This window comes from Thalassophryne amazonica, chromosome 8 (genome assembly GCF_902500255.1).
Source record: "Thalassophryne amazonica chromosome 8, fThaAma1.1, whole genome shotgun sequence".
Lineage (NCBI taxonomy): Eukaryota > Metazoa > Chordata > Actinopteri > Batrachoidiformes > Batrachoididae > Thalassophryne > Thalassophryne amazonica.
Genome location: NC_047110.1, coordinates 85,864,566 through 85,877,265, shown reverse-complemented (window position 1 = coordinate 85,877,265; position 12,700 = coordinate 85,864,566). Strand labels below are relative to the sequence as shown.

Here is a 12,700-nt window from a genome sequence, read left to right as displayed (position 1 = left end):
GAGACACCCCTCCGCCTTAGGGGAAAAAAACTGCCCGTCTCATGAGTTTGACGTCATCATGTTGTGTCGCTTAAAGTGCCGTGTTCACTGTTTGTCAACATGGCAACCGAAGCGCAACTTGTTGCAGTAGCCTGTTTGCTCTTTTTATTTTCTCGCCTTTCTGTGTCAATGCAAAGAAATAGGATTTCTTTGACGCATCGCAATCATGTCGCAGAATTTTGTAGTATTAATAATTAATTTAATGAATTAGGAATTAATAGTAATAATAATAAATAGTATTAATAAATAATTAATTGGTAATTAATTGGTGTTAATAATACTAATAAAATGAATAATTAATAATAGTAATAATTAATATTGTTAATTGATTGATTAGTAATTAATTAATTAGTAATTAAAAGAATTAAACACGTAAAATATATCAGTCTGTGTGGAATGAATGTATACATTATACAAGTTTCACTTTTTGAATGGAAGTATTCAAGTATAAACTTCTTCATGATATTCTAATTATATGATCAGCACCTGTATGTATGTTATGTGCTGCATCTAGTTCTGTTAACCTTATATTTCTTTTTCAAATTCTTCCATTTTTTGCATCCAGCACTATTTCCTTGACAAATAATAGCAGTCTATTAGGACATCAGGTTATGTGTTACACATATACGTGTGTGTATATATTTTCCAACTTACTCCCATTGGTGAAACTTCTCATTTTCTGGCCGAATTCAGCGTATTAGGAGACGAGTGCGCTCAGGGCTCCCTGTTTGTTTACAAAATACACACGTGTTACAGACCTTGAAATCCAACAGCAGCGATCCATAGATTTATGAACATACAAATTAACGTGCTTATCCTTTATCATGATTTTCTCCATTGTGCGATATAAAAGTGTCTTATCGTAGTATGTGCATTATAACGCCTCAGCACACAAGCGAAGTTACGATATTCTTCAGAACGACAATATACGCAACATGCATCCAGCAGCATACATGTTGCTGTCATAGGCAATTGCTTATAAAGTTTTTTGGCAAGTTATAACTTTCTAAACAATGTAGTTTGTAATGAAAGCCTTTTACATTTGAGCGGCTCTTTTGCCACCATGTTTGTTTCTTTGGAGGTAGCGGTAGCTCCTCCTACTCCTCTAAATGGAGTGTGCATCCAGATTCACTCTGTTTGAAGGGGTTTGTAGCCCTCCGCCTACCTCTCCGCCTCGCTCCAAAAAAGAATTAAGATACCCCTCTGTCTCTTGTGCCCACGCAAAATGGAGGGGAAGGGGTAAGGGGAAGGGCCGAGGGGTAGAATTGAGATTCAGCCATAGTCTTGAGCCATGATAGTCACAAACTCAGACACTCCAACTCCACATTCAGCACCTCAAGTGCTGCAGTCAGGACATTCATTGACTTTACAAAGATCCCATCATTATCCACAAAGTCAAGGTCAGTAAACCTTTCCAAGCCAACAAGGCACCCAAGCCGCTGTTCCCCATAACCCCATCCAACACACAGTTCATGCAAGCACTGAACACAGTAGGTGCCAAAACACACCCCTGAAGAATGCCAGAATTATTTGAGAAGAAGTTAGAGACTTTGCACCCACTCCAGACAGCATTCACAATACCTATATTGAAGCATCGTATTGGCATTGGCACTCCTGACCATTCATTATGTCACAATGGGATGTTGTGGTCACTGAGCTAAACTTTTTTTAAAGCATTTCAGTGTAAACAGAATTAATGCTTTACTTACTCATGAGGAGTTGTGTTAATACCTTTAAATGGTAAATGGACTGCATTTACAGTAGTGTTCAGAATAATAATAAAAAATTATAGGCTGTTCATCTACAATGATCTCCAATGCTTTAAAATGGACAAAAAAAACAAAAAAAAAAACAGAGATGCGTAGAAGAAATATATATAATATTTTGTGGACTGATGAGAGTAAAATTGTTCTTTTTGGGTCCAAGGGCCGCAGACAGTTTGTGAGATGACCCCCAAACTCTGAATTCAAGCCACAGTTCACAGTGAAGACAGTGAAGCATGGTGGTGCAAGCATCATGATATGGGCATGTTTCTCCTACTATGGTGTTGGGCCTATATATCGCATACCAGGTATCATGGATCAGTTTGGATATGTCAGACTACTTGAAGAGGTCATGTTGCCTTATGCTGAAGAGGACATGCCCTTGAAATGGGTGTTTCAACAAGACATTGACCCCAAGCACACTAGTAAACAAGCAAAATCTTGGTTCCAAACCAACAAAATTAATGCCTCGCAGATGTGAAGAAATCATGAAAAACTGTGGTTATACAACTAAATGCTAGTTTAGTGATTCACAGGATTGCTAAAAAAGCAGTTTGAACATAATAGTTTTGAGTTTGTAGCATTGACAGCAGATGCTACTATTATTGTGAACACCCTCTTTTCTACTTTTTTTTACTAATAGCCCAATTTCATAGCCTTAAGAGTGTGCATATCATGAATGCTTGGTCTTGTTGGGTTTGTGAAAATCTACAGAATCTACTAGTACCTTGTTTCCCATGTAACAATAAGAAATATACTCAAAACCTGGATTAATCTTTTTAGTCACATAGCACTACTATTATTCTGAGCGCTACTGTATATAGTGCTTTTCCATCTATATCAGAACCTCAAAGCACTTTACAGTGATGCCTCGCATTTATCCAGACACACTCACACACCGATGTCAGGGTGCTGCAATGTAAGAAACGAGGGGCAAGAAATGAGGGAGCAGTTTAGGGATTAAGGACATTGCCTGAGAGTCTGTAGTGGTTGTCCGGCCAGACTAGGGTTTGAACCGAGGATCCTCTGGTCTGAATCCCAATGCTTAAACACGACACCATCACCTCCCCTTTGCTCATAAAATGTCATAATAGTGGCATATTTTCCCCAGATTCCTAGAGGCCAAGGTAACTTTGTTTATACCCAGAAATGCGTTGTTCACAGCGTGCAGTTTATCCAGAGATTGTTGACTTATCCCATTACAACCAAAGTGGGCTATAAGCTGATCCACTGCCCTGAGCATTCACAGTGTTTTAAAATCACTATTTCTTAATAAAAATGGCAATATGTGAATACTATCTACAGAAAGCTTCCCTTCTGTGGAACAAAATGAGCCCAAGACAACATTTTTATAGCCATGTGATCCTGAGATTAAACCAATGAAAGCACATCATAGCCACCAAGCTAAAACATAGCTTTGTTGTCTCTTCTGGGGCCTTTAAATTTTGAAATATGTTTCTGTAATTTGGCGATATACTAGCAGAGGATTTGATTGATAAGCTGGTGGCCATATCAGTTTTCCTTTAGGCATACTAACAGTCACAGTTTCCCAAGCGCAAAATATGCATAAAATTGTGGTTCTCACTGTGTGACAGAATGGATAAAAGAAGGGACACAGAAACACAGAAGGGTTTTTTATGTGTGGGGGAAATGGTGTGAATTTGCACTTGTTTCCTTTGTAAAAAAAAAATGTTTGGACATTAAAAAAGATGCCATGTCCATTCATTTGCCAAAAGCATCCAAAGAAGAATTTGCTCCTGAACACCCATTAGTCACAAATAGTTAAGCAGAAGGAAATTGAAGGTTTGATGTCCATAAGTTGTCACACTTGTCATGTGGTTTGTTGGATATGTGGGAAGTACAGTTGTGCTTAAATGTTTACATACCCTGGCAGAAATGTTGGGTTTTTTTTTGGCCATTTTTGCAGAGAATATAAATAACACAAAAACTTTTTTTTTCACTCATGGTTAGTGGTTGGGTGAAGCCATTTATTGTCAGACAACTGTGTTTACTCTTTTTAAATCATAATGACAACAGAAACTACACAAATGACCCTGATCAAAAGTTTACATACCCCTGTTCTTAATACTGTGTATTGCCCCCTTTAACATCAGTGACAGCTTGGAGTCTTTTGTGGTAGTTGTGGACGAGGCTCTGTGATGGTAAAGCTGCCACTGAATATGTCTTGGACTTTACTTATATCAATTATGAAGAAATACAAACAGTATGGCACTCTGTGGTAAATCTGTGTGGAGTAGTTCTCAAAAACTGAGCAAAATTATCTCTTACATTTACACTTCTGTATTTGAAGTCTTCAGTGTTTGGTGCTCAGTTATAAGTGGACAGAAGTATGGGTCAGGTTTTAGGTGCCATTCGCTCCATTTTAGAGTCACACATAACGGCACAAAGCAATATGACAAGAAGCTACAAGACCTTCTACATGAAGGGCGTGACATCACACACAATCGAGTGAGCCTTTAAAAAAATGACTTCCTGCTTGTTGAAAAGCAAATGCTGGTTTAAAGGGGAACATTACACAGTGAGAAATGCAATACTTTCCTATAAGAAACATACCAAAGAGCTGATATTTCACACTTTTTACACTAGTCCCGCAAGTACATACCTTTATCGGACATTAGAACTTCGCGCTCTCCCGAGCGCCCCCGGGCCGCCATCTTTGTAGAATATCTGGGTATTTCCTGCTCGGCACTGACATCATTGACAAAAGACTGTACATGAGCTGGCATGACCAAATAAAGAAGTGGGAAAGGTCACGGGGCAGAGGGTTGTCTCTGTTGTTTGAGGCACCATTTCAGTACGTCTTTCTTCGACACCGCTGAGCTGCAAGGTTGATTTTTTTTTTGTAGTCTTGCGGCACGCAGGCCTGTGTGGTTACAAATCGAACTGGTCCGGTCTGCGATTGTTCGGAAAACACTGCAATCCATGGAAGCCAAGTTTGAGACAGAGGATCTACAGCTGAAGTGAAAAAGGTCGTCGCTAGCATCAATCGACGCAAAGCTGCAAGACCGGATAACATCCCTGGTTGTGTTCTAAAGGAGCATGCTGAGAAACTGAAAGATGTTTTCACAGATATTTTTAACACCTCGCTCAGCCAGGCAGAAGTGCCCACTTGCCTCAAAAGTGCCATTATTATTCCTGTTCCCAAGAAATCAAACCCAGTTTGCCTGAATGACTTCTGCCCTGTGGCCCTCACATCTATCCTAATGAAATGTCTGGAGCGGCTGGTCATGCAGCACATTAAGACCTGTCTCCCTGCAAACCTGGACCCCCTACAGTTTGCATACAGACTCAACCGCTCCACAGAGGATGCTATTTCCACTACACTCCACCTCAGGTTGTCACACCTGGTGAGGAAAAACAGCTATGCCAGGATACTCTTCATCGACTTCAGCCCGGCGTTCAACACAATCCTCCCACAACAGATGGTGGAAAAGCTAAGACTGCTGAAGGTCGACATTGGAACCTGTAATTGGATCCTGGACTTCCTCACAAATCAGCAACAGACAGTCAGGATGCCAGATCCATCTCAGTGAGCTAAGGCTCACTTCAAGGCTGCGTTCTGAGTCCCATGTTGTTCAGCCTGCTCACCCGTGACTGCACTGCTAGATTCAGCACCAACCACATTATAAAATTTGCCGACGACACAACGGTAGTGGGGCTCATCCATAATAATGATGAGTCTGCTTACAGGATGGAGGTGGAGCAGTTGACAACATGGTGCAGAACTCACAACCTCGCTCTTAATGTGGACAAAACTAAGGAGATGGTGATTGATTTCAGGAGGTCTGTAAAAAAAAAAACATCACTTACTGCTGAATGTTGATGGGGCTGCTGTGAAGAGGGTGAACAGCATCAAGTTCTTGGGAGTCCACCTATCTGATGACCTGTGCTTCTCCACCAACACCACGGCAGTCACTAAGAAAGCATTACAGCGGCTCCACCCTCTTCACAACTCAGAAAAGCAGGCCTTCCCACTCCTCATCTTATCACCTTCTATAGGGGCACCATTGAAAGCATCCTAACATACACCTTCACTTCTTGGTATGGGCACTGCAGAGCCTATGAACAACAGCGGCTAAACAGGACAGTGAAGACAGCCAGCAGGATCATTGGTGCCCCTCTTCCATTCCTGATGGAGCTTTATGAGCAGCGCTGCGCTCGAAAGGCGACCTCCATAATCAAGGACCTTCATCATCCTTCTCATGGCCTGTTCTCCCTCCTGCCATCTGGGAAGTGGTACAGGAGCATTGGCTGCAAAACCAGCAGAATGATAAACAGCTTCTTTCCACAAGCTGTCTGACTGGTAAATAGATTATGTCCCCTTCCACTTACCAAACTAACTCATAGCACTGTTTGACAGTTGTTCACCTGTCAAAAATCACTTAAAGCACTTAAGAATCACTTAAAGCACTTTATGATTATTATGGACAAAAATACACTGAACAGTGATTGTGGTCAATGATCGTGTGACCGCAGCACGTGCACATGTCCGATAAAGGTATGTACTTGCAGGACTCTTTGGTATGTTTCTTATAGGAAAGTATTACATTTCCCACTGTTCAATGTTCTCCTTTAATGGCCTCTGTGACTGTGTACTTTGTGGACACACTTAGTGGGTGCGGACATTCCAAAATAGCAGAAAATATGAAAAGCACAAAAAATAAATAAAACTCAAACGGTAAACAGTCTTTAAATGGACTCCATTTGTATCGTACTTTCAAGTGATGCCTCATATTCACCCACACGCACCAATGACAGCGAGCAACCATGCAAAGTGCTCAGTTGCACACTGATGCAATTTGGGGATTAAGGATGTTGCCCAAGGGCCCTTAGTGATTTTCTGGTCTGACGGGCATTTGAACTGAGGATTCGCTGGCTACAAGAGTCCCTCCAGGAATTTGTGATGCCAGGATTTAAAAAATGTATTTAAAAAAAAACTCAACCAATATCTCTATATGTTGTTGAAATAATTGTTGAAATTCTGGCATCACAAATTCCTGGGGGGTCTGTTGTAACCCAAACCCTTGATTTTAACCGCTTGACTGTCACCTCCCCAGACAGATACGAGAGCACATAATCAAGTGAAAAAAACATGGATTGGGAGCTAAGGTAGCCAGTGTGTCTGCTCTTTATTTCCGATTCCTATCATCATGTTCCTTATAGAACCACACAGACGTCTTGCAAACTCACTGTGATTGTGCCTCACCAGGAGAATCAAGGTTATTCCTCCCTCGCTCGCCTTCTCACTTCTCCCCATCAGCCAACTTACCCATAAGGCCATCAAAGTTTGTGCTTGTAGAAACAGTTTAATGAAGCATATAAAAGTCATACAGCAAATCAAAACTGTGTGTGACTATGTGTGTGCGCCTTGCCGTCTTAGCGGGGCTCCTGTGTGTGATTTAATGGCGGAATACATTTCACACCTTGACAAAAATAGCAGATTTACCGTGACTGGCCCCACAGCAGCATAAACCCGGGGGCACACATAAATCTGCGCAAACCCGCCACTCATTTGTTAAAGAGCAGATAGCACCGACTCACAACTCTTTGCTGTGCATTTACTGCAAAACACTGCACGGTCAAAGGTGGGATGTTTCTCTGCTAATGTATTTGTTTTTGCACAGAAAAGTGTGTTTAATTAGTGCACGGTCTGAATGCTGCCTTTTAGGCAACAAATATTTCACAAAGAGAGTAGCTTTTTTTGTGTGATTTTTGTGGCGGGATCGTGTCTGGCTGCAGCAGAAGAGGAGACAGGAGGGGGCGTTTTGGAAGCACATGGTGTTTTCCCCAGCGGATGGAAACAGCTGCATTTAAATTAATGACCCATAGGCCAATCAAAGGGGAGATTGCTGAGTGGTTAGGATGAGCAGGCAGATTACTAAACCGCTGCTGTGACTGAACGTTTCCACTAACACTCCACACTGTAGCTCAGTGTTAACTTCACAGAGCCATGACTACATTTTTTTAACGGAATTCATGAGGCGATCAGTTTTTGTGTTACATTTCTTAAATGTCATGTGGCTGTGTGTGTGTGAAACACATGACCTTTCCAGTAGTCTATAATGGAAAATGTTCCTCACTCGCCATGTGACGTCGCGGAGGAAAATGTTGGCTATTAAACGGCGTGATTGAGAGGAAGGAGAAAGTCACGCCTTAATTAGTAACGGCAACTTTATGGACAGGCAAGGGTGTGGGAGTTAAAAGCAGGATTTTAATGAGCCTGTTTTATTGCTCCTGTCAGGCCAAGTGTCAAACTGTCCGCAGATTAATATACACGTTAATGTATGCACAGGCAAAAGCCCAGACTGGCGTGTGTAGTCACTCTGCCTCATGACGCCCAACTCAGGAAATCAGGCCATGGGACATGGAGGGCGCTTATTCCTTCATGTTTTCTGGCCTCTTCAAACCCCCCAATAAACAGGACTAATTGGGTTCATCAATATAAATGAGTGACTAAATACTTTAAATAGAATGAAGCTGCTGCTGACCCGCCCCCCCCCCCCAATTTTGTCACCTGTTTTTTAATTTATTCTCAGTCATAGTCATGTGTCAAATGCAGTGGTGGGCACAGTTCCGCTAATCCACTAACTGCTAATTACCACAGCTAATTTATTCATTAGTAGATTAGCTTTTCAGCTAACTTTAAAAACCATCAGCGGACCAATTAGCTTCCACTAAACTTCCGCTAACTTTCAGTCCGCAAACATTTTCTTTCTGGCAGTGAGTAAAGCTTAATGGTCAAAAACGTTTGTAAACCCTAAAATAATACATTAGTTCCTGTCTATTGTGTGTTTGCAACAGTCAGGCCACTGTGAGGCGCTCCGCCCTGCCCCAGCAGAAGGGGGCGGGGCAGGGCGACTTTTTTATTTATTTTTCATGCGTTCATATTGGGTTAGTGACTGCTTTTGAATTTTCTCAGAAGCCCCTGGGGTACTTAAACTAGAAGCTGGTTTATCAGTAGCTGACAATGTACAAAGTCAGTACTAAAAGTTAGCTGTAATGGGTTTATCAGTTTAGCATTATAAAAGTTAACTTTTCAGTTAGCCGATTAGCAGTTATCGAAGCTAATTTGTCAGTTAGCTGTGCCCACCACTGGTCAAGTGTTGTTTTTAGTTTGTCATATTTAGTCATTGACGTCCCTTTTTTTCATGTTTTAGTTGACTAAAAGTGTGATTATTTTGGTCTAGTTTTAGTTAACACATTTTAGTCTTTTAGATCAAAAAACGCATGCTTTCTGATTACCATTTCAGTCAATATAGTGTCTCACACACCTGAAATAGAGAATGTTATTACCTGACTTGTTGAATGATTAAAGGTTTGTGGTGTGGTTTGTCAGATACAATTACACATTCAGTTTACTTGTCAGTGTTGTGGTATTTAAAATGGGACCAGATATTAAGCCTTTTCTTCCACAAGATCTGTTTGCTTCATGTAGTTTTATGTTGTAGCCACATGTTTGCAGCAGTAGTACAGGAAATACAGCTGTCTTCCTTGACGGCTGCATTCTAAATGCAGTTAACCGCTTGTAGACAAAAACAAAGATGAAAAATTATTCAAATTTTTGTTTCATGTAAAACAATATAGTCTCGTCTTTTTTAACAACAATAATTCATGTTAATATCATTGTCGTCAGTGTTTTCGATCCCTGATGCAGTCACGTTCTCGTCGTGTCTTTGTCATTAAAACAGTGATTGTTGATGAATATATTTTGTCTCGTCTGATGAAATTAACACTACATCTCACTCCAGACTAGCTTAGTGGGCGTATCTCATAGAGTAAACAAGAGAGCATAGTGCTTGGACTTCCGTGACGTATATCATGGAAGTCTAAAATAAGCTATTTCAAGCCTAATTTTTTACTGATGCCGGTGTACTTTCTGCATGTACAGCTACAGAATCACTGCTTTAATCACATTCATTTTAAATTGTAAAAACTAGGTTCTTTAAAGCCTTGATCAGAGTTAACATCCATATCTCACCTCTTGTCAAATAAACCATTACTTTTTTGTGATTGTCAAGCATGCAGCAGTATGTTTCTATAATGATGATTATTATTACAGATGAGTCATAGAGTTCAGTTCGGTTCAGTTTTTCTGTTCAGTGCACTTTTGGATTATATTTTATTCTAAGTGGCATCAAAGAAAGTACCACAATCAAAGTACCACAGATTTAATGTGCTGGAACATGCAGTCACTCCGCTCTTAACATTCAGGTCATGTTCAGTGTGTCGGATTACATTATGCTAATGTATTTTATCATTTAATACTTTTTAATCTGCCATTGGTTGTGTTCAGCGAGAATATTTATGCCGTTTTTCCATATTCCGTTAAGTCTCACTTGGCATGCTCAGTTTGACCCCGAGGACATCTATTTTATAAATCCAAATGCTTGTTGTCCACTTTTAGGTTTTCTAATATTGTTTGCAGACAAACAGACACATTCTGTTATTTGACATGTACTCTGTGTATCAAGTGAAATCTCAGTGTGACTAAACGTATTTGTCTTGGATCACGCGATGCGGCACTGTAGAAGTACAGAGCACTGCGCCTTGTCAGTAATTGCTGTGGATATTGAGCTCATTTGTCTTCTTGAAATGTCTCATCTGAGAGACTTTGGTTAATGTGTAATTTAACATCGACAATCAAGCACGCCGTCTCTGCATCCACCTCCTCACATCCCTTTAAATATTGTTCGCTGCTCCCCGGGCAAGACATGATGTGATGTGAAAAGCTATCACTGTTTTCATGCCGGTGAGGCACGGAATGGAGCACACCGTTTGTACAGCGTGTAAATGTTGAGTTTTATTTAGCTGTCAGCTGAAATTAGACACAATCATTCAGTGGATTTCAGCGCTTGTTTGATTTAGGCCTATTTCTGATCACACTCATTTTTTTCATGCAATGCACATTGTGCATTGTGCACAGCCTATGCACAGCGTCATGAAAGAATCAAGTGTCTTTGTGTCTTCCGTGCTGTTTTTAGGCAAGTTGTGTCTGTCAGCGGCGTCCCCTTTAAAGCTCCGCTGCCAGACACCTGTCAGTGGGCAGTGCGGCACTTCCCGTTACTGTCAAAGTTAAAATTCACACTTTTCTCTTCCTACTGAAGCTGTCGTAAATTCTCCTGTATCCCGTCACTGAACCTTTTCATGTCATTTCCCACATATTTCCTTGTTTCTGAGAATCAACTGTCATCACCCAAATCCACGCTCCTTAAACGACAAGCTGACTGACAGAAGAGTGACATACATTTCTCTTTTTTTTGGACATCATCACTTGGGGGGGGGCACTCATGAAGATGGAAGCCAGTTCAAACAAATCGGTGTGCCCCAGAAGTTAACACATCAGCAAACAAAAGCACTTGTCAGCTGCTTGAGCCTGCAGTGTTTTACCTTTGTGACACAATTCCTACAGGTTTGTTCATTTTTCATAACATTCCAAGTTATGGCTATCACCCCATTCCCACTTTTATAGATATGCATCCCAGAAGCTCACAGTGTAAAACTTTGTATTGTGGATGGTCATTGAGAGCATCTGTGGTGAACTGACACACTGTGACACATTGTTGTTTCAAGCATGGGCAAACACACTTTGATGAAAATGTAACCAACAATGTGGCTGTAATAAGAAGTTAATTTATTTCTCTGTCTCTCCTGCTGAGATTGATTTTATACAACACACTGTTGTGGGTGACAGATGCTGGTGGGAATCATCCATCATATTTTGCCCAGAATTAACTGCTTTATTTACTTTTTGCTGTAATCACATCTGTTTTGTAGATGTCAATCTAAACTTATTGTTGGGGTTTGAGGCGTGCCGGGGTCTTTTTTTGGAGTTGTCCTTTTTGAAGTTTCCTTCTGTGTCTTTGTTCACCTGTTTTGGTTGTGGGTGTGTGTGAGAGGAGGTGTGTGAATGTGTGGGCATGCGTTGCATGCCATTCTCGCCCATGGTGTGCGTGTGTGTGTTGGTATGTATGTGGATCAGTGGTGGGCACAGCTATCCAAAAACTTAGCTTCGATAACGTTAATCTGCTAACTGAAAAGTTAACTTTTACAATGCGAAACCGATAAACCTTTGAAAAAAATTAGCTGAAATTACACCTAAAAGCTACACCGATAGCTTTTAGTATTGATTCCGGTACACAGGCAGTTACTGATACTTCTGAGTAAATTCAGAGGCAATGGCCCAGTCAAACGGCACTTAATGAAGGGAAACGAAGCCCAAACGAAACAAAAAATCTGGACTTTTGTTGGCATCATTTAACCTTCATGCAGCTTTGTTCCTGCAGTTGGAGCTTCATCGGGAATTTTAAACTGTCGAAAAATTTGAACGAATGCCGCTAAAAACCTCGTCCGTATTTCATTTTGCTGTCGTTCTTGATGGTTTCTTATCGTTTGCTTAGTTTTTGTAATGTTAGGGCCCCTTCACACATAGTGCGATGTTTGGTCGAAGTGCGCATGAAGCAGAAATCTTGTGCAAAACGTGTAAAATCGTCCCTGCCTCAGATGGCTTGTACACCTGTTGGCGCACACCAGTGGCTGAAAGACAGAGTGTGTACTGTGTGAACCCATCAGTCCCTCTCGTGGCAGGTGTCTGCCAAATTCTAGATGACATGCACGAACATCTAACACCGCTCGTTTGGCACTTAGAAAATGTGTGGCCAATCGCACTCTTGGCATGACAAGAGCCTGCAGACAATCACTGTTGTGCTGGCAGTGAAATCTGTCTAAGTTCCCCACAAGTGTGGCTTTGGTGTGTGCGCTGAACTGACAGGATGTGTGTCCGCCCACTGAAGCGGCTGTGGAGATTTGTCTATCTGGACATCCCAGCTGAACAACACATACTGTGTTTGGACAGACATGAACGAACAAGTGCCCACTCA

At 41.2% G+C, this 12,700-nt stretch overlaps 1 protein-coding gene across 1 annotated transcript in view; it reads left to right on the top strand.

The window, feature by feature from the left end:
• b4galnt4a (beta-1,4-N-acetyl-galactosaminyl transferase 4a) overlaps positions 1–12,700 on the top strand; it is a 440,181-nt gene that overhangs the window by 377,445 nt on the left and 50,036 nt on the right. The window lies entirely within an intron of this gene.